Source organism: Ailuropoda melanoleuca, chromosome X, assembly GCF_002007445.2.
Source record: "Ailuropoda melanoleuca isolate Jingjing chromosome X, ASM200744v2, whole genome shotgun sequence".
Classification (NCBI taxonomy): domain Eukaryota; kingdom Metazoa; phylum Chordata; class Mammalia; order Carnivora; family Ursidae; genus Ailuropoda; species Ailuropoda melanoleuca.
In genome coordinates this window covers 16,811,954-16,838,502 of record NC_048238.1, presented here as the reverse complement: position 1 = coordinate 16,838,502, position 26,549 = coordinate 16,811,954, and the positions used below count along the sequence as shown (strand labels likewise).

Below are 26,549 nucleotides of genomic sequence, written 5' to 3'. Positions count from 1 at the left end.
GAGTTGTATGAGTTCTTCATATATTTTGGATATTAACACCTTATCAGATACATGGTCTACAAATATTTTCTCCCATTCAGTAGGCTGCATTTTCATTTTGTTTATAGTTTCCTTTGCTGCGCGAAAGCTTTTTAGTTTGATATAGCGCCATCTGTTTGTTTTTGCTTTTGTTGCCTTTGCTTTTAGTGTCCTGTCCAGAAAATGATCACCAAGATTGATGTTAAGGGGCTGTGTATGATTTCTTTTGGGAGTTTTATGATTTCAGGTCTTACAGTCAAGTCTTTAATCCTTTCCGAGTTAATTTTTATGTATGGTGTTAGAGGATGGTCCATTTTCTTTCTTCTGCGTGTGGCTGTCCAGTTTTCCCAACAGCATTTATTGAAAAGACCACCCTTCCCCTGCACTGTATACTCATGGCTCCTTTGTCATAAATTAATCGACCATATACGTGTGGGTTTATTTCTGGGATCTCTATTCTGTTTCACTGGTTTACATGTCTGTTTTTATGCCAATACCTTACTGTTTAGATTACAATAGCTTTGTAGTATAGTTGGAAATCAGGGAGCATGATACTTCCAATTTTGTTCCTCTTTCTGGAGAATGCTTTAGCTATTCAGAGTCTTTTGTGGTTCTATACAAATTTTAGGATTGTTTGTTCTTTTCCTTGAAAAAATGCCTTTGGAATTTTGATAGGAATTGCATTAAACTGTGTATTGCTTTGGGTAGTATGGATATTTTAACAATATTAGTTCTTTATTTCCATGAGGACAGAATGTCTTCCCATTCATTGGTGTCATCTTCAATTTCTTAATGTGTTGAATTACTGCTTTAAAACATGCAGAATTGTATCACAAGTGCTTTATATTATATCCAAACATGAATACAGCTAAGGGCAGTTTGCCTCTGAAGTGAAGGTAGACTAGAAGTTCCCTTACAAGTCTTCTGCTTAACAGACGAACTGACCCTATCATTTTTTCTGAAAAACAAGGCGACCAAAGCTCTTGACACTTGGAATACCCAGATACCAAGCTCCCTTCCAGTCCACCCACACAACTCAGCTTCCATCTTTTAAGTTGTATGCTTTAAAAAGATCGTTTGGGTTTTCATTCTCAAATATGTTTATTCCAGTTGTAATTGTAGGTATGTTAGTTAATTTTGCATATTATGCAAACTAATGAAACGTGATTACTAGTGAGGGAAGAAAGCAGAATTAAGCAGAGAGAAAAGTTGAGTTGTAATGTGATTCCCAAGGACACTACTTAATAAATATCTTGCCACCTAAACCCCATCTCAGGATCTGCTTCCTGGGAATCCCAACCTGCAACAGTGGTGCTATACATTACAGCACTTCACGTAAGGAAATAAAACTGTTTATACCCGTTGAGTTTAAATATGATTTCATCTGAGTATGGTCAGACCTTGGGCTCAGGGAGATTTAACCCAAAACACCCACTAGCCAAGAAGAGCACAATGGCCTTTATGAATATAACCATTTCTTCTCATGAGCTACACTGGCTGATAACCAGAAAAGATGGGAAAACGGGAATTTTTTTTTAAGAAAATTAAATCCTAACAATCAAATCTTGTAGGAAAGGATGTTCAATGTAGTAAACATATTTAGGTTTAGAAGATCTAGACCTTCCCATTTAATATTAAGATTAGAGGTTCTGACTAAATTAGAAACTGGGAGACGTCAAAAATAGGAATAAGACACCAGGAATTCATCATTGCAACACAAATCTCTAGATCTTTTTCCAAGATGATAAATTTAGGCAAAGTAAGGATCACTCCTCATTACTGATGAAAAAAGAAATATGCTTGACAATAGCTGTGGGTGGACTTGCGACTTGGTCCCCAAAGCATTCAAGACTGAAAAAGAAAAAATTGTCATTATTTGAAATTTTCCATAGTGGTGACAGCTATCACACTGTGCTGTCTTTTGACCTAACAATCCAATCTAGCTGATCTGTTGCTAGAAGAGTTTTACTGATGACTAAAATGTTTATTTAGCTGCTAAAATTATTCAACTCACTAGATATAATGATAGAAATATATTTTAATGTGAAGAGTGATATGAAAAGTGTCATCAATGGTTTCACTTGCAAGGAGAGGCAAACAAAGAAAATAGAAAGGAAATAAAAACATTGTAATGCATCACATGTCAAGAATTTCTGAGTCCCTTTATTTTTTCTCATTATGTATAGGGACATCAGATATATTCATTTCCCATATTCTATCAAGGTGAAAAATGACAGCTCTCCTATCTATAAATAGAAAATTATAGCCTGCTAAAATTACACTATATATCCAAATTCTCCATGAAAGGAATTATAAATAGAAGGAAACTTATGAATTGAAATGCTGTTGCTCTGAGAAATCTTTCTCACCAAGAATAAAGAGGTTAACTCGTTTCCCCTCCATCTGCTCTGCACCATCCATACTTCTTTTATCAGAATTCTCTGATGGTAAGTTCTGATTGCTTTTCTCCTCTGGGTCTCAGATCTACTACTAGCTTTGATGATTTCTCATCAGAACCATTTAAATCCAGCATCCCTAAATCTTTTCTAAGGTGTGTTTTTAACTGATTCTAATGAAAAAGTGGGAAGGCATTCATTCTGAAAAGGAAGGCTAATTTCTGATGGGATGGAGCAGTCATGGCAGAAGCAACAATCTATATGCTCCATAATCCTTGTGCTTCTTGGGGAGAAAGAGGATGTACCAATTAATTACGGCTGCAGTGATGCTGTGTAACAACCAACCACAAAATCCCAGTGGTAAACAACAATAAGCATTTATTTAGCCCATGAGTCTATGAGTCAACAAGAGTCTAGCTGATCGAGGCAGGGCTTTGGCTGAGTGGTTCTGCTGATCTCTGCTGGGCTTACTCATGCATCTGTAGGGTTCACTGAAGATCAATGGATCTAGTCTGGGCTTGGCTTGAGTGACTTGGCTCTGCTCCACATGTTTCTCATCCTCTTTTTGGGACCAGTGGGCTAGCCTGGACACATGCTTCTCAAGGTGTTGCCAGAGGTATAAGAGGGCAAGTCCAGTCATGCAAGTGCTTCTACTTTTGGGTCATCTCACATTCGTTAACATTCCACTGGCCAAAGCTCATTACATAGCCAAACTCAAAGTCAAGCATCAGAAAAATAAAGCCCACTTTTTTAGTGGAAAGAACTGAAAAGTCATATGGCAAAGGGTATGGGTACAGGAAGAAGTAAATAAACTAACAAACAAAACCAGGGTCATTAATTCAGTCTCCCACAGGGAAGGAGCATATATAGTTGCTTTGATATCGGACTGCCACATATCGATGTGCAGATGTATTATGCACAATGTTATGTGGCAAAAGGCGTGGTAGGGGATAGAATCCAGCCCACACTGCACTGCCCACAGCCATGCACCCTGGCATGGCGCTGTGGCCTTTCTCTAACAAAAGTGCTGCATGGGTGAATGGAGCCCTGTTTGCAGTTCACCATTAAAGGCTTCAAAAACTGTATCACTGTCCTCCCACCAGAAGCAATTTTCAACTTTCTCATCAGGTTTTTCAATTCCATGCTCTTCCACTTCTATTCCAAAATCACCTCCTCCAGATAGCAGTTCAGACATGTGGTATGTATGGATCTCAGCACACAAACCCAAGTTGAAAAGCATTTAACTTACCTTCTATAGATAAACTTAATTTCCTTTTTTAGGCCCCCGTTCAGTCAGTGGTAGAAAATTAATCCCTGTCAGTTCTGTACCACCCCTTCCCCACAGTTGTGTCAGAAGCATGGGGGACTTATATACTGTCACATGGTCCGTGGAAGATTGGGTGTACAGTCATCATAGACCCAGTGAAATGTGATAATGATGTCCTCCCACATGTGATCCTCCATGCTCCTTCCCCAAGCTGCAACCTTGACAACCAAGAGACAAAGATGGCAAGGTGACAAGAGGGTAAGAGCCTGGGATCCCTGAATCATCACCTAGAGTTAGAACCTTACCTGCCGATCAGGAATTCTTGTTTGGGATTTATGCCAGAAGAAAGAAAGAAACTGTTAACAGATTAAGCCACTGATGTTGGGAGTTTATCTTTTCAATAGGTAAAATAACATCAATGAGGTTAGTCAATTCAGATAGCATGCGCGCTGGGCAATGTAGCGTGATGACCAAGCTGCGTGCAGAACTGACAGGACTTCTGCGATCACTCACTCAAAGTGCAGGTCATTGGGTGATGGTGGGTTTCTTTCCAACAGTGTTCAGCTTCTCAGTGCAGATGTGGAGTAAACAGAGTCCTGTTTTGAGCCCCAGGTCTCTTGGCCTCAGCCTCAGTGATTGTAATACCCAGGTAACTGTCTTCCCCTCCAACGTTACTCCTGTCATAATTCTTGGAAATTTCAGTATCCACGTGGATGATGGTTCTAGCACCCTGCTGTGCCAGCTCATTTAGTCAGAAGCGTGGGGTTTAGGTTGGTTTCTCTAGAAACAGAACCTGAAACGGAGATTTTTGTACAAGTGATTTATTGAAGAAGGACTCTCATGAGTAAGGCAGAGAGGGAAACAGGAAAGGACAGAAAAAGCCAAGCAGAGATGTGGTTTCAGCTGAAGTCTGGCCTCTGCTTGAAACTGACATCATATAGTTGTCCCAGCTTGAGGTAAGTGGGGGGATAGAACTTTGTACCCTCCCCCTAATGCAGGCCATGTAAGCCCTCAGGGGAAGGGCATAATCTGCCAGGCAGTTCCCAGGGAAGCAGCTCCAATTGACCAAGGGTAATTCTTCAAAGAAGAGTACAGCTACAAGCCGTCAGCAGCGAGTTTGCACAGTATGCTGCCCCAGCCCAGGAAGAAGCATCTGAGTGGGTACCAACAACCTGTCACAGCATGCTACCTGGACTCACCCTCCAGTAAGAAAACCTGCTTTTCTGTGTGGCCTTCTCCTTCAGAAGGAATCCAACTAGACCACTTCTCTCTAAGACAGTTTGGCCAGGTACCTGGCATAGCCACCCATGAAGCCTCACCGCTGGACTAAGGTCATTATCACACCGATGTCTGCATCATAGCAAGCCACCTGGGAAACACTGCATCTCCACCTAGAATAGAAAGCAGTAACATGCAGTGTCAGCCTAAAAGTTTACTGCTCCCACCTCATTTCAGCTTAAATAATTTGATGTAGCCCTTAGCACTTTGATCTCATTAGGAATTTTGTGAACTTGTTCTGCAAAATGAAACTGAAGGCAGTGTGATTTGCACTGCTAGCCTCACTGGGGTCCACGGTTTTCATGCAGCATTTCCTGTGTAGCGAGATTGCCGTCACTTTACCGAGTGGTTTCAAGTTATGGCAACAGGATTATTTGTGCAGTTTGAAAAGCTATTTCATGAAGACATTTTGGCTCAAGGCATGGTCAGAGACCTCTTGAAATCAAATTAACAGAGTGAATTGGGGCCCTTGTCTTTACAAACTAATCAAAGACCCGCTTCCCCGCTATAATAAAATATTCCAAAACTTTTTCCCTTGCTGATGACTTGTCAGTCCCATAAAAAAAAAAATCCACCCACCCAGTCTATACAACTCCAGGGAAGATCTCTGCTTTCATTCAATTTCACCACCTATGAGTTTGTCATACACACACACATACATACATATGTAAATACATGCAAAAAAATGAAATGATGGCCATGGTTATCATTATACCTCAGGTATCTTATTCAATGAGACAAATATTTATTTAGCACAAATGTGCCAGACGCTATGCTAAATGCTAAGATTGCAAAGGAGAATGAGACGTGGGTCCTGCTCTCAGTTTGCTCGCAGACCATTGGCAGAGATGGATCTCTATTCAAATAACTGACAATAGAACTGTGGCATGTGGCTAACAGAACTATGTTGCATGGGGTGGTGTGGGATAATGTCATTGAGAAGGTGGCGTTTTATCGGAGTGGAAGGGATGAGTATGCATTGTCTGCTAACTGGAGTAGTTAATTATCCCAATTTACGGAATAATTGGTGAATCCATCTTTCAAAATTCAGAGGGATCACTATTTCCTAAGACAAATGAGTTCTGAAGTTTCCAATATAAAAACATAGTTAATAAACATTTTTGGCATCTAAAGTCAATTCTGGCTCAGAAAAAAAAGGGTAGATATAGTGATAAAAGAAGGAAGAAAATTATCATTACATAGACCTTATTGTTGTCCATCAAATTACATTCTCATTCAATTCAACAAACAGTACTGAACACTTAACATAAATAAGCCACACATGGCAATGATATTTAAGATGAAGAATAGTTGCGTGTGCAAACTGAATTTTAGAACTTTACAACAAAACTGCTGGCAGTGAAAGCTATTTTTAAAAAAAGAAAAATGATATCAATAGAATTGTTTGATGCATTGCTCATGTTTTCTTTTGGCAAAGATTTCTTGCAGCAAAAATTAAAATTAAATGATTCTTGAGGACATGCAAACTGTAGGCCCCCCAAGGATGGCAGGTACATTAGTGAACGCAAGGAGCACTCCCACCTCCAGGGAGTCTGCCGCCTGAGTAGCTCCAGACTATGGAAGATGGATTAGGCCTTGCTGACAACCATGAAATTGATGTAGCTAGAGAATGATTCAAGCGTAAGAGTTGCAGTCATAGTCATGGGATTTAGAGATGGAAGGAAATCCACTCATCAGGAACAGACGGTTGTTTGTCAAACAGTCATCCAATTTAAATAGCTCTTCCTGTATGATACCATAGGTCAGGATTAAAGCATTTGGGAGAAAAATTGGCATGTCGACCCACAAGCACAATGTGAGCAAGAGTAGGTTACCCATTTGAGCTAACGTGATTTCGGGGCTCCCAACATTTTACACGCCCAGCATGTGCACTCACACACTCATACACACTCATTCACATACACAGTCTTACTCTAAATCTCAAAATCACAGCCCAAAATCCCACACTTAAAAAATTATTACAGGAGGGGCGTCTGGGTGGTTCAGTCATTAAGCGTCTGCCTTTGGCTCAGACCATGATCCCAGGATACTGGGATCTAGCCCCACACTGGGCTCCCTGCTCAACGGGGAGCCTGCTTCTCCCTCTCCCACCCCCCCTGCTTGTGTTCCCTCTCTCACTGTCTCTCTCTCTGTCAAATAAATAAAATCTTTAAAAAAAGTTATTACAGGAGTTCCTGGGTGGCTCAGTCTGTTAAGCGTCTGCCTTCAACTCAGGTCATTATCTCAGAATCCTACATGGGATCGAGCCCTGTATTGGCCTCCCTGCTCAGCAGCGAGTCTGCTTCTCCCTCACCCTCTGTGCGCTCACTCGCTCTCTCTCGCTCTCTCTCAAATAAATAAATAAATCTTAAAAAAAAAAAAGAATTGTTACAGTTTAAGTGTTGAATTCATTCCTGGATCCAATGAAAGTAAAAACTCCACTAGAAAATTAAAAAACCTGTTAACTGTCTGATCCAGCAATGCCATTCCTAGAGAAGTGAAAACTTACATTCCCACAAAGACCTATACAGGAATGTTTATAGCAGCTCTACTCATAACTGCCAAGAGCTCAAACAACCCAAATTTCCTCCAACAGGGGACTGGATAAACACGCTGTAGTACATCTACCCCACGGAATACTACCCAGCAAGAAGAAGAAGTGACTAACAGTGCAAACAACAGCATGGATGAATCTCAAAGGCATTATGCTGAGTGAAAGAAGCCGCTCTCAAAGGTCACATTGTATAATTCCATTTACGCGACCTTCTGGAAAAGGCAAAAGTGTAGTGATGAATAACAGATCTCTGATTGCCAGGGTTCAGGAGTGAGGGCAGAGTTTTGCAAAGGAGCAGCCCAGAGGTGGTTTTTGCTGTTGTTGTTGTTGGGGGTTTTTGTTTAAGTGATGGAGCTGTTCTATATCCTGATTGCGGTGGTGGTTACACAAACCTACACACGTTAAAACTCTGAGAACTATGTATCAAAAAAATAAATTTACAGTCTATCGATTAAAAAAATTGAAGACCATGCATGCCAGTCTCAAAATGAAAAACAGAGATGTATATTTAGCTACAAGTGGAAGGGTAATCTGCTTCCCCCCTCAAAATCTGATTTATATAGACTGAGAAGGAAGGAGATTAAGAAGGCATTTGGGGCACCTGGTGGTGAATTTGCAGAGGATAGAACAGGTGGCGGAGGAAAGGAGTGGGTGAAGAAGGAAGGGTAAAGGACAAAGAACATGGAGTCTATGAAACCATGGAACATCTCTAGGACTCAGACCCTTAACAGCACCAATTCCAAAAGTTGAGCAGGGGAGGTAACACTTTTTAAAGCTGATTGTGCAGCCCCCAATTTTTGTGCCACAAGAGATAGAGGCTGAGAAGAAGACAGAGGTGACTAAAAAGGGGGTGGGGGAGATGAACAAAAGGAGAAGAGACTTTGTTCCCCTAAGTACTTCCGCCAGGAACTGGGCTTTCCACATGGATCACGGAGTGGAGAGGAGTTTGCAGTCTTTCAAACGGAGTGTCTCCATCACCTGCCTAAGCGAATGTCCTCCTACCCTTGTGACCCATACGCATCTGGTCAATTCTCAGACCTTGAAAGAAAATTGTCTATTTACTGATGCTTTGGCAAGAGGCAGTTTTGACAAAGACGAGTAATCAGTTAATGAGCCTTCCAAACTTTACGTCTGTTAGGTGCCTCGTTGCCTTTGGGAGCACACGTTTATTCCTTATCTAATTCTAAATCAGTGGTTCTCAACCAGGGATAGTTATGCCCTCCGTGGGACACTGGAGACAGTTTTGGCTGTCACAACTCAGGAGAGGATGCTACTAGACACGCGGGGCGGGGCCGGGGGTGGAGGCCAGGGCTGCAGCTAAACACCCTGCATTGCACAGAACAGCCCCCACAACAAAGAATTACCTGGCCCCAAATGTCGGTAGTGCCAGGATTGAAAAACCCTGCTCCAAATGTTCTAATAATACTTGAAATTTTTCCATTACTTAATTTACATACCACCTTTGCCTGAAATAACTTTTACTCATTAGAGGTTTTTTTTCTAGCACATGTGTGATGTGGCTGGGGTCTGGTTGGGCTTCTCGACTTCACAGATGGAGCTGCTGATCACCACAGGAAGCTACGCACCAGATACGATTGCTCTGACTTGAAAACCAAGGCGCTGCAAGACCTCACGCTCATCCACATATGCTAAGTACATTTTCCACATTTGGTACTTTTTATGGGGCAAATAAAACCCACGCTGCTTTCTCAAGATCACACAAAGATCAATCAGTGTTCTCCATGGAAACATCACCCAGCTCGAGGCAAAGCAAAGCAAATGTGCCACCTCTGTGAAGGGACAGGACTTCTTGTTTCAAAGGCTAATGACAGGTTAAGATGATGAGTATTTTCATGCCTCCTCAATGTTTAAAAAGCATGAATTGTTTTCCTTTTCGGTGTAATAGCCAGAAAAGTCTATTAATTTTCACTTTTTCACTATAGAGCAGAATTTGAACAGACCCATTTAAATCACCAGGCTCCATCTGTACCCCCCCCCAAGCAAATTCCCTGCATACTCCAAGAAACAAGGAATAGAAGGCAAAGTAAGCCCAAGTCACATCTCTTTCAGTGAAGGTTTAATAGAAACATTAAGCTGGCATTTGTGCTCAAGTGAATTCTCCCCATACATGCAGAACCTTCTTTCTTACATCACAGACACTTGGGTTTTTCAGACATTCGACTCCTGTCTCTCATCTCCTGCCCCATCCAGCCTCAAAGCATTAACAGAAAGGTATTTTATACTGCTGTCTTGGTTCATTGTTCAGATTCTTGTGAAGAAAGCAAGCAGTGAATGGTGTCTCGCATAAAAGGAGGCAGGTGTACAGCACCTTACCTTCCAGCTTGTGTCTCACATTTTCAAACACCTAATAGAAAAATTGTGCACTAGCAGGACCCAATTTGTTGCCATTTCTAAAATGCCTAAAGCATTAAATGGATGACTAAGAGCTTTCACCCATTTCTCCCATCTCCGCATTATTATGAGAGCAATACATTCACCGGGGATGACAAGGACATTTATTCAAAGACCACCTGCCCCAAAGGCCTAATTTTCTGCACAGAGATTCTTTTCTGTAAAAGAAGTAACGTTTCAGCCTGTACTTAATAAACACCTTACTCCGGTGAGCTCAGTACGCTGCTTGCATAGGTCCTAGTGAAGTTCCATCAGGAGGCAGTGATTGCCCCAAACACAGATCTGGCTGGAAATTTCACTCACTGAGGATTTGAGGATGGAGGGTAGGTACTGAAAAATATGTGTATTAAATCGATAAACAGTAAGTCTACCGTTCTAGGTTCCATGGCAAGTCCAAAATGACCTGCCTTCAGGGAGTTTAAGATCTAACTGAAAACATAAGACAAAAATATATATTAAAAAAAACACCAAAACTAAACAACTTAAGGACACTACTGATGTTTATATTCCACTTACTGCAAATTCTGTATGATGGTGGTTAACCCTCAAATCATAAAAAGCCCAACTTCCTTTTGGATGATTCAAAGAATATGATATCATATGATATCCAGATGACATCAAACACAAATCAAGTATAGATTTTTCTGAAGACATCAAGGTATGGCAGCCATATGTGGATGATTTCTAGAGTGGTCCCAATTTTAAATATTTTATCATCTTGCCAGATCCGGTGCTGACTTTTCATTGAGGAAATATGGTCACAATACGTAGTGATGTGCTGGATGGAGTCTCATCAGTAGGTTATGTCCAAATCCCACTGCAGGATGGGTTTCCTGAAGAAAGTCTTAGAGATCAGGAATTCCACCATGAGTGAACAATTGTCTCAAGAAAGGAAGGTAGCAAGGTAGCCCTCGGTCTTCCTACCCTTAGATTTTGACAGATACCTCTCACTTTTGAGCCTTTGGGCCTGTGAAAGTGCACCACATCATTTGTCATCATGCTAAGGACTCAAAGCATGAGGACAGACAGATTTCCTGCCTTTGACAAGCAATGTACTTAATCAAAGAGCAACAACCCTGGGACACAATAAAGACGTTGTTTAAAAAAAAAAAAAAGCAATGGGTATTTTTATCCTTGTCAGGCTCTGACATTTACGCCAGGATACATAACATGAATTCTTATTCTCCAATCAGCCACACAGCTCCTGACCCAAGGTTATGCTTACAAAGGAGGCGAGGAGAGTCGAAATTTGCAGAGGGATGGATGCTTTAAGCCAGCAAGTCCACAAAAAAAAAAAAAAAAATCCCAGTGTGAAAGAGCCTCTGTATTGACTCCGTGAACAATTTCTTTTTCACATCTCCCTATTTCCTCTTGCTGTGTGGAGGGTTTTCAAAAGAACCATCGGGTCAATAATAAATTGACAAAAAGTGCTTCAAGCCACTTGTCCTGTCAGCATGTATAGACTTCTTTAATTCCCAAATGACTGTCTTCGGTAACCTTCCTGTTGTTATGAGTTAGGAGTACTGACGTGTGATGAATAAATTGCACCCATTGGTTATTGTCAGGAATAGGTAAATTACATGTTTAGATTGGCATTCCTTTCTCAAACTTCATCGCCAAATGAAGCACATGTGATATGACTATGAAAATCTTCCCTGACTCAGAACAGAGTAAAATAAAAAACAATTTCTAGATTATTGACCCCTTATAGGATAGAAAGAAAAACCCCCAACAGCCCAGCAATATCTGAAGAGCCCCTGGAGATTCTTTTCTCGTACCGCCATTTCTCTCTGTTTCTCTCCTACCACACGAAAGCTAATATTTCAATGTGAGGCTACTGATGAAATGCTTGCGATCCATTTGAGAGGAAGGTTAAGATGAGAACGAGCTCACTTCTGAAGTTGCAGATGGACAGCTGAAGCATATGCAGGCCGCGCATCACTCACAACGTTAATACTTGGACGGGACAAACCCCGCCCTAGTCTTTCACAACCTCCCATGCATCTCTGCTCTTTTCCACCTGCCTTTTAATGGTAACAGAAAAGAGGAAGAAAAAAATCCTGTTAATGAGGATTCGGTCCAAATTCAGGACTCTATGTAAACCATCTTCTTAAATTCTGTCCATGTATTTGAAATGGGAAATGAAAATTTTATGCAAACAGGCTTTTGGATTTCAAGTAGCTACTGATTACTCACCAAATGAACCTGACTTTTAAGAGTCCACTTAATAACTCGCCTGTGTCCCCCCATATTTCTGTTCTGCTATGGAGTATTTAGGAATTGAAACTTTTTTTTTTTTACTCAACAAGCTATTCTTTCAAGTAACATTTACAGAGTTTATAATATCTAACCGAGATGTGGCTTTTAGTCTTGAGCTCAGGCTAAAGGGGAAATTTTTACCTTAAGTGATAAAAATTTTAAATCAATAATATTGTTATACATAATAGAGGTATCCTTATTCAGAAACCATTTTTTAAATATTGTAAGATAAAGCAAGTAATGATATTAAGACTCAAGACTTTGAGAATAAAAGAGAATTATAAAATCAAAGAAATTAAGTAAAAAATAGTGATGTTAAAGTTAATTGACAATATCAATATAAAGTCATTTGAAAAAAAAACAGTATATATATATATATATATAATTATTATTTTTTCTAGCTCTGATTTAAAATGCCCTAGAAGCAATGTCACCCCAATCATAATGCATAACCTTGAAATTATTTTTCCTCTGATACTTCTCATTCCAAGGAACCAGGGCTCCTTGGAGAAATGGCAGATTCCAGGCCTGGGGCAGAGAAGGTACAATTACAGTCTGAGACACCTTGTGGGCAGGAAAAAAAAGGGAGCTTTTCAAGATTAATTGGGTCATGTCAAAAGGACACAGGAGCCAGATTGAAAGTGCCCCTCCTACTGGCGAAAGTTGTGACAAACGAACATCAAAGAGAACAATGTAGTTGTTTGAAATGTATTAAATCTCTGAAAATCCATAAATAAAAAAAAAAAAGAGAAAGCCAGGGGAAAACTCACTTGGCATAATTCAGGGCAGCTCTTAACGTGACTCCTTCCTTTGCAAGTTAGTGATTAAAGGAAAGGGGTTAAACATTTATCCTGGAAAAGTAACCAAATAGCTCTTCATTCCAGAGCAATGCCAGTTAGTATATGTAAAAGGAATGGTAGAATTATACAATCATCATTTTGCAGCCCCCAGAGAAATTGATTCAGGCCAGGATTATCAGTGGGTGTTAAAAAAAAAAGAGAAAAAAGAAAAGAAAGAAAGAAAGAAAACAACTACCAGGGGAATGGTAAATGAGGAATGAGGCATTCACAGTGGGTCCAGAGAAAAACCAGTCTTAGAACTCTGAGCTCAAAGACGCAAACTCAAGGGTATGGCAGAGGGGGTCAAGCTGTTATCACCCTAGTCCAGGGCTCAATCTTTGTACCACTAATGGTAGAACAAGCAGATATCACATGTCACCTGTTGTAATGCATTATAATGTACCCAACATCTGTGACCAATTCTTGTGACAAATATTTAATGAGTACCCATCAGGCTTTTAGAGCCAACTTGCAGTTTACAGGAAATAGAACTAAATATAGCAAAGTGACTCCACAAGGAATCAACCACACAAATCCAGAGAGTGAAATAATTTTTTATGGACAATTTGCCCATCAGTAAGTCAGGATCATGAAAAAGACACTCTTTTGGAATAAAAGAGACTTAAAGGAAATAAGTACCCGCAGTGGATGGTCCTAGAGTACATTCTGGTTGATTAAGGGACATTTTGGAAACCATTGGGGAAATCTGAATATCCACTGTATATTAGATCTTATTTTAAATAAGCATAATTGTAACTTCAAGTGTGATAATGTTACTTTGCCAAAGGTATTTTTTAAGGAGCATATTTAGTAGCTTCTTTTGATTGGTGTGCAGCAGAAGCCAAGCCTAGAACTAAGTGTGGTCTGCGGACATCTGGGAACATGCTGGAAATGCAAACTCAGTCATCACCCAGACCTACTGAATCAGTGTACATGTCCACAAGATCCCCTTGGGATTCCTCCACACCCGGCAGTTTGAGAAGTATGGTTGTAGGGCCTGATCTTGCTACATAATGAAACATTGAAGAATGCTGTAACAAAGTTGTGAATTGCTTTGGCTTCCAGCTCCCTGTGTGCCCTAGAATGTGCTTGATTGCACCCCAAAGTGTATTGAGACTTAGCCCCTGTGCCCACAGGATTCAGCCTCTAGTTAACTCATCTGCCATCATCACTCTCCTTTTTTTTTTAAGATTTTTTTATTTATTTATTTGACAGAGATAAAGACAGCTAGCGAGAGAGGGAACATAAGCAGGGGGAGTGGGAGAGGAAGAAGCAGGCTCATAGAGGAGGAGCCTGATGTGGGGCTCGATCCCATAACGCCGGGATCACGCCCTGAGCCAAAGGCAGACGCCCAACCGCTGTGCCACCCAGGCGCCCCCCATCACTCTCCTCTTCTAACTGCTCCTGGCAGCTCCCAGTTTTCAACTCCAGAGTTGAGCAGGGGAGTACGTTCAGAAGAGGTGCTATTGTACACAGAAGCAGTCACCCACTAATTACGCACAGTTCTCCTGGAGGGGAGGAAGAGAGAGAGTGCCCCCTGTGACTCATCCCGGTCACATCCCTTCCTGCCCAGATTCTGCTTCATTTAGACTGAGCTCTGCAAGTCTGCTCTTAATCTTTTGCAGGACTTTGTACCTGCCCGTACCAGGTGGACTGGTGTAAATAGTGTCCCTCCAAAGTTCATGTCCACCCAGAACCTCAAAATCCAACCTTATTTAGAAATAGGATCTTTACAGATGCAGTAAGGTTAAGATGAAGTCCTGCTGGAATAGGGTGAGCGCAAAACCCATTAGGACTGGTGTCCTTGTAGGGCGAGAGAACTGTGGATGCAGACATGCGCATGGGGAGAAGGCCCAGTGAAGACGAAGGCAGAGATTGGAGTGAGGTGTCTGCAAGTCGAGGAATCCTAAGGACTGCCAGTGAGCACCAGAAGCTACGAAGAGACAGGGAGGGATCTTCCCCTAGAGCCTTCAGAGCCTTGCCTTGATCTCTGAGTTCCAGCCTCCAGAAATGTGCAAGGATGAATTTTTATTGTTTTAAGCCACGAAGTTCGTGGAGCTTTGTTACAACAGTCCTGGGAAACTACTAGGCAGCCCTCCCAACCTAAATTCAAAAGGAGTAACATGATGATGATTACTAGTTCACATTTATCGAGTGTTTATTATGTGCAAGGCGCTAGACTGCGTACTTTACATGAAATTGCCTAATCTAGTCTTCAAACAATCCTCTAAATTAGATAACTTAGTTCCCCATTCTACAGATCAAAAACTGAAGTTTAGTGACATCAAGTACCTTGTATAAATTTATCAAGTTAGTAAGTAGCAGAGCAGAATCGAATGCATCTGTCTGATCCCACGGCCATGCACTTCGTGGCCATGCTATGAAGTTCAGGGTGAACGTAGCATCATATTTTGACCAGGATTTTTCACTGGTGCATGTCCAGCTGTCACTCGTCACATGGATTTGTATCATTTCCCAGCCAGAAGGCAGCAGAAGCCAGGGCCCTGGAAGACTGGGGACCCGGGGTACTTGGAAGTCCACAGCTCACTCACTGGTGTCTCTTCATTGTTTCCAAACGCACCTCACCTCCCAGGAGAACCTAAAATAGCTTGGGGTTGGCACTATCCCATTAGATACTCAAAATACTCAGTCTTTTATCCTTATGAGGACCAAGATAAAGCCAAAAAATATGATCCAAAACATACAGTACTGTTGCCCAGGTGACAAATGCCTGAGTCAAAGTGTCAGCCACCTGCACTAGCTGCAGGCCAGAAAGCTGGCTTGGAAGGACTTCTGTAGTTTTACTCAATTGTCTCTTTGGACCTCCTGCAAAACCCAGAGACAAACCTTCATCGTGTGTGCCCCTGACGGTCCCTCAGGCGCAAGAGACGGATAAGGAACAGGTCAAAGTTACCTCTGAGTGCTTCACAACTTAGATGTGAACTGAGTGTTTCAGGAGTCTCAATATCTTATGAGGATTTTAGACGTTTGAATTATTGCTATTTAAGTGTCTAAGTAACCAGTTAACTTATTGTCTGAAATCCTAAAATGATTCAAGTGGTTTCTTTTAGGGGAGGCAGGGAGTTTCTGCTTTCAGTGCTAGTGCCCAGTAAGGTAGGGGGATAAGTCAGAACTCGAGGATGGAAATACTTGGGTTTTCCTTTCTTTAATTCATTTTTTCAACATTTTAACAAATATCTTATTAACCTCAAGTTCCTGCCGCTTCTCTATTTTGTTTTCAATCCCTGCTTTGTTGTCTCGGGTAGCCCGTGAAAGCAGTCCGGTGAGGGCAGGGCGGGGGATCCTGTGTGGAAAGAGACTCAGTCCTCACACCTGTGTTGCTTTTTCTTTGTTTCCACTTACATAGAGCTTTAGAGTGTCAAGTCTATTATTGTATTTGATTTGCTCCATACTTACAAGATGTGGGCAGAAAAGGCATTCCTGTGGTGGCCTTGTGAAAGAGAGCTGGCTTTGAGCTTCCAGCAAGCATGCGTCAGGACTCAGATACCCTTGACCAAAGAAAAGGAAGACGCCATTCCACCCACAGGCTTTGGGAGGGACTGACATAAGGAGGAAAGGGACTCCCACTTAGCCAGTCAGATCAGTGGAAACAATCCTGGCAACCAGTTCAGTAACAGATGCTCTGGCCAGATGGCCCTCTCATTCATTTTACACATGAGGAAACTGAGTCCCTTCACTCAAATATTTGTTGAACACTGTGCTTGCATTACAGTATGGAGAGTTGCATTCTAATGAGGCAAGTAGACAATAGCCACATAACCGCTCTGAGGAAAAAGCAGGGGAAGGGGATAGGGAGGGATGGAGGTGCTGCTTTAGAGACAGCAGTCAAGGAAGACATCTCTAGGATGCCTTCCGCAGAGCCCAGGAGGCAGGGAGGGAGTTAGCTCATGGATATGCGAGGCAAGTGTATTCCAGTTAGAGGGAGCCACAAGTGCCAAGGCTCTGAGGCAGGAACGCCCCGGCACTAGCAGAGGTAGGCAGCAGGGAAGCCGGGGTGACTGAGCAGAGAGAAGGAAGGAAAGAGTGGAAGGAGATGAGTCACATGATGGGGGCAGCCTGGGGACTGGGCAAAAAAGGTAGGGCCTCAGAGGCCATGCTACGAATTCTCCTCATTCTGAATGCAGTGGGAAACCATCTTAGGTTTTGGACAAGACAGTGACACAATCTGGCATTTTTAAAGGGTCACTCCACCTGCTATGTTGAAAATAGACTGGAAACAAGACAAGATTAAAAGCTGGCCTACTGATCCAGGCAATGGACAAAGGTAGAAACAGAGCTGACGGTAACTTGGACCAGTGGTGATGATGAGAAGATATCAGAACCTTTCTCTAGGACAGAGCCGCAAGGATGACAGTGTGTGTGTGTGTGTGTGTGTGTGTGACAGAGAGAGAGAGAGAGAGAGAGAAGAGTCAAGAATGGCTCTGGTTTGGGGCCTAAATAATTGAGAGGACTATAATCCCATTAACTGAGATCAGGGGCCAGCAAAGTTTTTATGTAAAGGGCCAAATGGTAAATATCTTCAACTTTACAGGCCAGACAATCTCTTAAAACCACTCAGCTCTGCTATTGGCATGTGAAAGCAGCTATTGATAATAAGTAAATGAACGGGGCATGCCTGTGTTCCTTCAAAACTTTATTTAGAAAACCGGATCTGCTCATGACCACATAGCTGATAGGGAGCCAGGATGAGAATTGAGATCTACTGACCCTCACTCTGGTGTTCTTCTTGCTGTTCTGCCTCTCCTAATAACATTTCTCCTACTGTTGACAGTATGTGAGGATCACAGTGCACATGGCCAGCACTAGCTTAAATGCCACCAGGAGCTCAATGAGTGCGGTCCACAGGGCATCTGCAGGTGGCCAAGGAGAGGTTCAGCAATGCACACCCCAAGGAGGGGACAGAGGCTTGTGTTACATCCCTGCTCTAAGAGGTATGCTTGCTTGTGGACTTTTATAAGGTGCTCCATCTTGTCCTACTTACACCAACCTTCAGTAAGGTCACAGTGGTGAACTGGGGGCATGCTGGTCTTTGTCAGAGGAAATTTGCAGAATACTGCCAGTTATGTCTTCCAGAAGCAAAAAAGAAGAAAAATACCCTACTGCATCATTTCAATAGCTCTAATAAGATGAATCTAAAATCGGGTTTTGGTTTCCTTTTTGTCTTGTGCCAAGAAATAAAAAAGGGAGAGAGATCCTGGCTGTGTTCCCTGTAATAACCTTTAATTACCACAGTGATTAACAGCCGCCACCTTTTCAGTTAGCTCGGGTCTGTTAGTTCTCCGACTGTGGGGCCTAGAGGTTGCTAGCCTCGTGGCTCTATGAGGAGATAACCGATCGTCAATCGTTACTGGCTTTTGTCCTGGTTGGCACCCTCCACATTTGCATCTGTAGCCTATTTCTCTGTGCCCATCAATAATCGGTCATTCAAAGTTCTCCATGGCCTTCTCATCCTAACCTCAAGGCCCCTCGAGCTCTTCCAGCCTATGTCCAGTCACTTCCATAATGCTCTCAGAGGTATAGGAAAGTCTGGCTCTCTCATACCACCAGGAGGTGACAGGAGACATGGGAGGTCGTCTTCTGCCCGCGCTACCTAGACCCTCCTGGATATGCTCCCACTTCCACTATAGATGACACATTATGGGGAAACCTTAGGCTCCTTCTTCTCGTTCCTGGTTCAAGTCTAGAAACAAAGCACATTATTCTCTGTCCTCAGATCCCCAAACTTGCATGAAGGATTTCTTATACTCCTGGCCTCTTAGCTAGCATGGAGCCAGCTCACGTGCGCTCACTGGAGCCAGGTGTGTGTATCTTTCCAGCTCCAGCAGCAGCGATGCCAGCTGTGTCAGTATCTTGAACTTGGCCATGTACGGTAGGAGTATTGACACCAGGGAAAGTGGCAGACCCTACAAATCAGGGCTTTTCTTCTTGGACAGCCATCTGTTAAACCTTGAGCAGCGCATCACTGCCCATTACACTTCACACCTTGATGGGGTTGGGGGTGTAGGGCACACATGTCACAGAGCTCCTTCTCAAGGACACACTGACAGCCCAGCTCCTCTCTCTCTCCTCTTCACCTCCCCTCTCACTTGCCAATCTGTGTAAACATCCAAGTATGATGCACTAGAACTCTCAGCAAGAATTCTTCCCAAATCTGCTGTTAAAGGCACCTAATTCCCACCTCCACACATTCTAATTTCATTGGTATGAGTGCACCCTCAGCATTGGGGATTTAAAAGCTCCCTAGGTAATTTTAACATGCAGAAAAGTTTGGGAACAACTATTTTAAGGCTTTGGTTCTCCACCTGGTTGCATGTTAGTGTTATTGGAAGTTTGTGTGTAAACGTGTGTGTGTGTGTGTGTGTGTGTGTGTATGTATAAAATAAATGAATGCCCACCAAAAATCAACTACAGGGGCGCCTGGGTGGCACAGCGGTTAAGCGTCTGCCTTCGGCTCAGGGCGTGATCCCGGCGTTATGGGATCGAGCCCCACATCAGGCTCCTCCGCTATGAGCCTGCTTCTTCCTCTCCCACTCCCCTGCTTGTGTTCCCTCTCTCGCTGGCTGTCTCTATCTCTGTCAAATAAATAAATAAAATCTTTTTTTAAAAAATCAACTACAACTGAGTCTTCGCAGGTAAAGTCCAGGCACTGGTAGGTTTTAAAACCCCGCAAGGTGACGGTGATACAAGGAGGTGTTTGAGAGCCACTAGTCTACAGCCTAAGTTTTGGCTCCAGTAGTGTTAAAAGCTATGCTGGTCAATCTCAAAGCCTTTTCTCTGAATCTCTTTAGAAACTCAAATGCTGTGAGATGCATGTCTTTCTCTCTCTTTTCCTTCTATAACCGTCCTCCCTTGTGGCAATCTGTATGGAAAGATTTCTCTGCTGCCTGAATGGTGAGAGACAGAGAGGGAAATGTGCGTTCCTGTGGATGAATAGCACGGAGGCTTCTATCTAAATAGTACTCCGCTACAGGGATATAGAACAAAGCCTTAAAAACCAGATTCACTAGTTTTCTTCAAGAGAAAAGGGAAAACAGGGTAACGCTTAGGTGTGTTAGTTCGGGCTTCTGTAACAGAATACCATAGACTGGCGGGGGCTTCTAAACAACAGACACTTCTCACAGTTCTGGAGACTGGGAAGTCCAAGATCAAGGCACCAGTAGATTCTGTGTCTGGTGAGGGCCCCTTTCCTGGGTCATACAGGGGCACCCTCTCACTCTATCGTCACATGGCTGAAAGGGTGAGCAAGCTCTCTGGGTCTCTTTCATAAGGGCATAAATCCCATTCATAAGGACACCACCGTCATGACCCAAGCACTTCCCAAAGGCCCCATCTCCCAGTACCATGACATTCGGTGTTAGGATTCCAACATAGGAACTGGGTGGGGCAGGGGGAGAGGGACATAAACCTCCAGCCCACAGCACTTGGCTTCTGTTGTTGTTAGTAGTGGTGGTTGTAGTGGCGGCAGTTTCTTTGTTTTTTAGAGTTTAGGCTGTTTTTCATTCTTTTTTTTTTTTCTCCCAGAAGCTCCGATCACTTTAGCAATGGTGTGGCAATGAGTCTCTACGTGGAGGTTAGTACACATTCTGGAAGCTTGAGCCTCTAGAATGCACAATTGAATCCTGTCCTGTGTCTTTTTTTTTAATTAAAAATCCAGTTAGATACTTTATAGTTCTCATTATTTTTATAATCTCACAGCCCAATGAACCCTCAAATTACTTCTCCCTACAAGATATCTCCCCATTCCGTTGAGGTTTATTCAAGAGTTCATCCACCAGACCCACACGCTCGGTGACGGTGGCGGTAGGGCTGCCGATAAAAATACTGAATTTGTTGCCAGCTCCGCTGTGTCAGTGTGATACTGAGATGAATCCCATAAATACATCAACATTCCCACCTCAGCGAGGTCATTTGGCAGATAGAACAAGCTTGAATGCAACATGGAAAGCAGCACTTTCCACTCAGACAGACATGGATTTGGACCCCACCTCTGCCGCTGAAAAGACATGTGGCTGTGGCAAGTTACTCCTGCTCTCTGAGCCGGTTTCCTCATCTGTTAACCAGCAATACTCATACTTTCTTAGAGGGTGTTACAAGGATCACGGTTAATGTGTTTAGAGCTAGAAATTTAATGCATGGGGGCGCCTGGGTGGCACAGCGGTTGAGCGTCTGCCTTCGGCTCAGGGCGTGATCCCGGCGTTATGGGATCAAGCCCCACATCAGGCTCTTCTGCTATGAGCCTGCTTCTTCCTCTCCCACTCCCTCTGCTTGTGTTCCCTCTCTCTGGCTGTCTCTATCTCTGTCGAATAAATAAAAAATAAAATATTTAAAAAAAAAAAAAAGAAAAAGAAATTTAATGCATGAAGTGGTTCCTTTATATTGTTATTTTCAGGTCTAGGCTTAGCCACAAGACCACACCACATACTGTAATAAGGGTTTTGTTTTCTTTTGTTTCTCACAAGCAGAGAGAAATAGCAAGCTTTCATTTTCCTTTTTTAATATGTTAGCAACCGCTAACCTGTCCATGGCATTCAGCATACCCTGTAGGTGTATAAAGAAAGGACAGGGAAGCCAGAAGGAGTGGGGAGTGCACTGCACAAATGATCAACTCTCATTCTCAAACCCCCCGGAGTCACAATACAGATTAATCTGCAGGGGAGAGTTGGTTCTATCAGAAAATGATTCAGAGGCCACCCACGTTCTTATTTCCCAAGTTCCCCATTTGTCAGTGCTCTCCTGCTCTGACGACGTAAAGAGCAGCGCTTGGGTGTGAGAAGTAGCTTCTTCTCCTCTGTGTCCCTCCAGCTGCACTTTGTTTTTACCTCTACAATGCACTTGTCATGTTTTCATCTGAAGTTTCCTTTCCAGATTTGCCTCTTTCCCCTCCGTCGTGTTTCTCAGCCTCAGCTGCACTTTGGGATAAGCTGGGGACCTTTCAAAGATCCCGAAGTCTGGGTTCTACCCCCAGACATTCTGATTTTACTGAACATGGTGCAACTTGGGTATTTTTTTAAGTTCTTCGGGTGACCATAATCTGCAACCAAAGTTCAGACCCTCTGGCCAACACCCTCCCTAGACTGTGAACGCCATGAAAGCAGTGACTGTGTCCTCCTCACTCTCATGTCCCAGGTGCATAGCCTAGTGGCTGGCACAGGGTTGCTCAATAAATGTAAGTAGGGATTTAAGATCTCATCATTTCTGATTCTCTCCCAACTAAGGAAGGAAGTGATCAGGATATCCCTAACATTCTTATCCTAGAATCTTGGTCTGGTAATCCCAGAGACTCTTGTGATTACATTCCCATGATCACCAGTTGGGTCAGGTACTGGATAACGATGATGCTAGTGGTGGTCCCCCAAACCCTTCATAGAAATTGAATAGCTACAGAATAATCCCATGTCATTTGGAAGCCTGGGGGAGAGCGCTCAGCAGTCCTGTTCACAAAGGAAAAGAATTCCCTCCCAGGAAATGCTTAGTGGAAACAAAAAGGATGTTACAGCAGGCTTTCCTTCTCAATCTGACTTGAGGCACGCCAGCCCATGGATACAGCAGCCCGAGATCTGTTTCTGTAATCCCCACTGCAACTCCCATGTCTAATCATTTGTTTCACTTGGGACGCATTTATTGAACGGATATTTAGTGTAAGGTTCTGAAATAAGTGCTATGAAAAATACTAGGAAGGTTCAGTATAATAATGATAACACATCAAAATTGCATAGAACATTAAAGTTGACAATGCACATGGTGCATTCTAAACCTGATACTTCAAAAGAGTCTTGTTCAGCCCAATCATACACCAGTGAACTCACAAAGGTATCCAGTCCCCCTTTCACTCTCTTTGCCATGGTTACAGCAAATTCTAACACTTTGGTTTCCACATCTAAAGCCAGCCTCACAGGAAAATAAGTTATTACTTGCCCGGGAATAATTTAAGAAGTTCTAGAAATACCTCACAGCCAAAAACACCTACCTACCTCCCCCACATCTGAAATTCCAGCATTTGAGATTCTTCCCTTCCTGATATCCTGCTAGGAGGAGCAAGAGAAAGCTCTCACAACCTAATGAATTTATCAGCTGCTTCTCTCATCCCAAGAAGCATTGAAGAAGAAGGGCAGGATCAGTGAAAGTCTGGAGGAGAATAAAGAAAACATGTCGGGGAGCCTGGAAAACAAATCTCTCCACCTCCATATCCCACTTAAGGTCATAGCTAAGTACTGCTTTGGATAAAGTGGTCACACAAAATGTCCAAAACCAGACAGCTCCAGCCCTTCTGTCTCACTAAGCTCCTTAAGTCTGCTAACTTTCACTTACTTGACATATTTTGTTTGTGTTGTTAAACCTTCTGAATATAAATTGCATATAAACCTCTCCAGATCGCCTGAGGGGGAAAAGAAAAAGTATTTCTCAACAGGGCCCCTACTGGCATTTTCGATGGGACAGCTCTTCCTCGTGCTAGACATTTTCGCTCTCTCCCCCACTTCAGCAAATGGAAGTAGCACGCCCCCCAGTCATTGTGACAATCAAAAATGCTCCCACACACTTCCAAATGCTCGCTGGAAGCGTGGTACTGGCGTGGGTTCAGAATCGCTCATTTTACACCCTAAGCCAGCAAGACACAAAAGGCTCACAGCCATCTTGTAGAGGCATTTTGCCTACAGAATTTTGAAGATGAAGTTGTCATCTTACCTTACCACCTTCATTAACAAAGCAAAAATTAGAACTCATCTCATCATGTGAAGCCCTTCTACCAGAAACGAGAAAGAAACCAGAAAGGATTCGTCCTCCCTTTTGTGAGAGCCTACACATTATATATGTTGCTCTTAAGCCTTCTCTGAATCAGGTTGTTCCAATAAATCCCCAATATACTTTAAAGTTATTTGGAAACCTTCAAAGAGGATTATTGAAGTGGTAGTAGAGACATTACTCAACACAACTTGAACTTGACCTCACACGGGGAAGTTAAGTCCTGTAAGGAGGAACATTTCAGTGTCCCTCAGGGGGCGCCATAACCCCTTCACAGACCTCTCTTCTGGTTAGGCTGGTCTGCAACCCAGTTCCATTATCCGAGGATTGGTAGCAAAGAACAACTCTCAAATGGGATTCCTTGGGGAGCAACCAGGACGATTCTGGTAGCCCCATAGCCCTCTGTCTGTGTCAATGTCGCATAACCTATCCTGCCTGGATTTCCTCCCCCAACACAGTTTGATTATCTTCAGCCATGGGTGATCCCAAGGTAAACCAGACTGTCCTGTTTCCAGGAAATGAGTCTCAACCCTATTTCCAAGGTACTAAGAAATCCTTTGTAAGGGCCTCCTGAACACTGGCATCTTTTCAGACACACAGGACCTGTATTCATCTCACTAAGAAAGAATCTGAGTTTTTTCTCCAGTTCCCTATGGCTAAGCAATCACTTGAAGTATTCCAAGCTTAATTGCTGAAATAATGCCATCAGGCAATACGAGGTTGTGTCCTCACTTTGCCAAGAACAGATATTAGGGAAATAGTCACTTTCTCTGCACTCTTCTGATTGGGGTGTGTGTGTGTATATTTTTTTTTTTGGCAAATTTTGAAGACAGACACAGCAGTGCTACTCTTGGGTATATATCCAAAAGAAGTGCGTGCCCAAAATAGCCCTTTTTTGTACGTTGTCCACAAAAATACCTATACAAGAATGTTTCTATCAGTTTTTCTCATAGTAGGCAAAAAGTGCAGAAAAACTCATCAAGAAGAGATTGGGTAAATGAAGTGTGGTACACCCATGCAATCGGATATGACCTAGCAATACAAAGGAATGAAGTGTTGATGTATACTACAGTCGTCCCAAATGTATTGTGCGTAGTGAAAGAAGCCAGACCAGAAAAAAAAGAAACCATCTAATTAGATGAATTTCAGGAATAGGTGAAACTAATGTGTGGTGTAGGAAATCAGAGTGGTGGTTACCTCTGGGAGAGGGTGTCATATGTGTGGGAGCATGAGAGGATTTTCCAGGGCGATGGAATTGTTCTGTATCTTTATCTGGGTGGTAGTTATATGAGTATATAGATAAATATTCACGGGGGCGCCTGGGCTGAGCATCTGACTCTTGGTTTTAGCTCAGGTCATGATCTCTAGGTCATGGGATCGAGCCCTGTGTCCGGCTCTGCACTTGGTGCAGTCTGCTTGAGATTCTCTCTCCCTCTCCTTCAGCCCCTCTCCCAGATCATGCATTTTCTCTCTCTCTCTCGCCCTCAGATAAATAAATAAGTCTTTTTTAAAAATTCGTCAAATGATACACCTAAGGTTTGTGTGTTCTACTGTGGGTAAATTATTCCTCAATAAAAAACTCCTAGGGCAAATGCAAAATGATGTAGTTAGAAGTCTCAGCGAAGAATTTCTCTTGTATGCAGTAATACATGTGATACCCAATGTTTATACTAATATTTCTCTCACCTATGTCATACTTTGAGAAATCATATTATTATGCTTTCCTCTAAATTATGTAATTGAGCACAAGTTCCTGGGAACGCTTTCTTCTCTGGGGCTGTTCGAGCCGGAGCAGCATTCAGGAGAGTAAGCAAAAGCCCTCCAGTCAGTGAGTGGTTTCAGTTTAAAAGCAGATTGGCTAGGAAGGCACTTCATCCTAATCCCCAAAACCTTGCCAGGAATCTTCAAGACAGGCCTCCTTTCCTGCAGCCTACTGAACTCTCCAGTGACTGTTGGAACAATAATTGCCCTATGCCCCAAGTTTCTTCCTTTTCAAATTCAGTCTTTGCCCGTGTGCATAATTTATGACAAGTCTGGGTTAGAAGACAAACACAGGCTCTACCTGATTGAATGGCCCGTTCAGCTTTTCAGAATGCAGTAAAGCAATTCAGTGATCTAAAATTGTCTTCCCGAGCAAGCATTTAATTACTGCACAATTACTAGACGCTGCATCTGAACTGGCACTTGCTAACTCCAGAGCAAGAACAATTTGAAAATCAAGAAACTATTCGGAAAATCATATTCCAGTTGTAGACAACAGCACAGTGGACTTCTTGACTACTTATCACATTTTTTTATCACGGTAAAACGAATTAGAATTTCAAAGGAAGTTGTTGCAGCATTGCTTATAGGGTTTTTGTTTCCCAACAGCCTAAGAAGAACTTGATGAAAGCTTGATTTATTATTGCATGTCAGAGTTCAGGTCCACTACCCGAGCTCAGCAGAGGCAAACCCAGCAAGAAGCTAGACTGAGTAAAGGACGCTCGAGTAATCTGTCGATTTTATCAAAATGTGAATGCGTGAAGCACCTAAGTTGCAACTGTAAAACCTACAGAACTTTTCATTCACGCCTGTCCATGGGTTCCGAGGACATATAAATGGAAGGATAAAACTGGAAAGCATTGCCTTCGTAAGGAGGAGTTAGAGCCAGAAAATCAAGACCTACCAATAGATCTTCCAGACCAGTCTGAGATACCCACACTCTCATTGCTGACCCCATGACTTTCTTCTCAGGTTTTCTGGAGTACTGTCTTTGATGGCATGCT

The 26,549-nt window shown here is 42.7% G+C and overlaps 1 long non-coding RNA gene across 4 annotated transcripts in view; it reads right to left on the bottom strand.

The window, feature by feature from the left end:
• Window positions 1-1,831: 1,831 nt before the first annotated feature.
• Window positions 1,832-26,549, bottom strand: part of LOC109491226 — a 37,778-nt gene continuing 13,060 nt past the window's right edge. For 2 of the 4 annotated variants that reach the window (XR_004622531.1, XR_004622533.1), the window contains 3 exons: window positions 4,881-5,072; window positions 3,987-4,474; window positions 1,832-1,869 (listed from right to left, as the gene is read on the bottom strand). This is a non-coding gene — a long non-coding RNA (uncharacterized LOC109491226). Of the gene's footprint in view, window positions 1,870-2,775; window positions 4,475-4,880; window positions 5,073-26,549 lie in introns of those variants that run through there. The other 2 variants (XR_004622534.1, XR_004622532.1) reach the window with 2 other exon arrangements.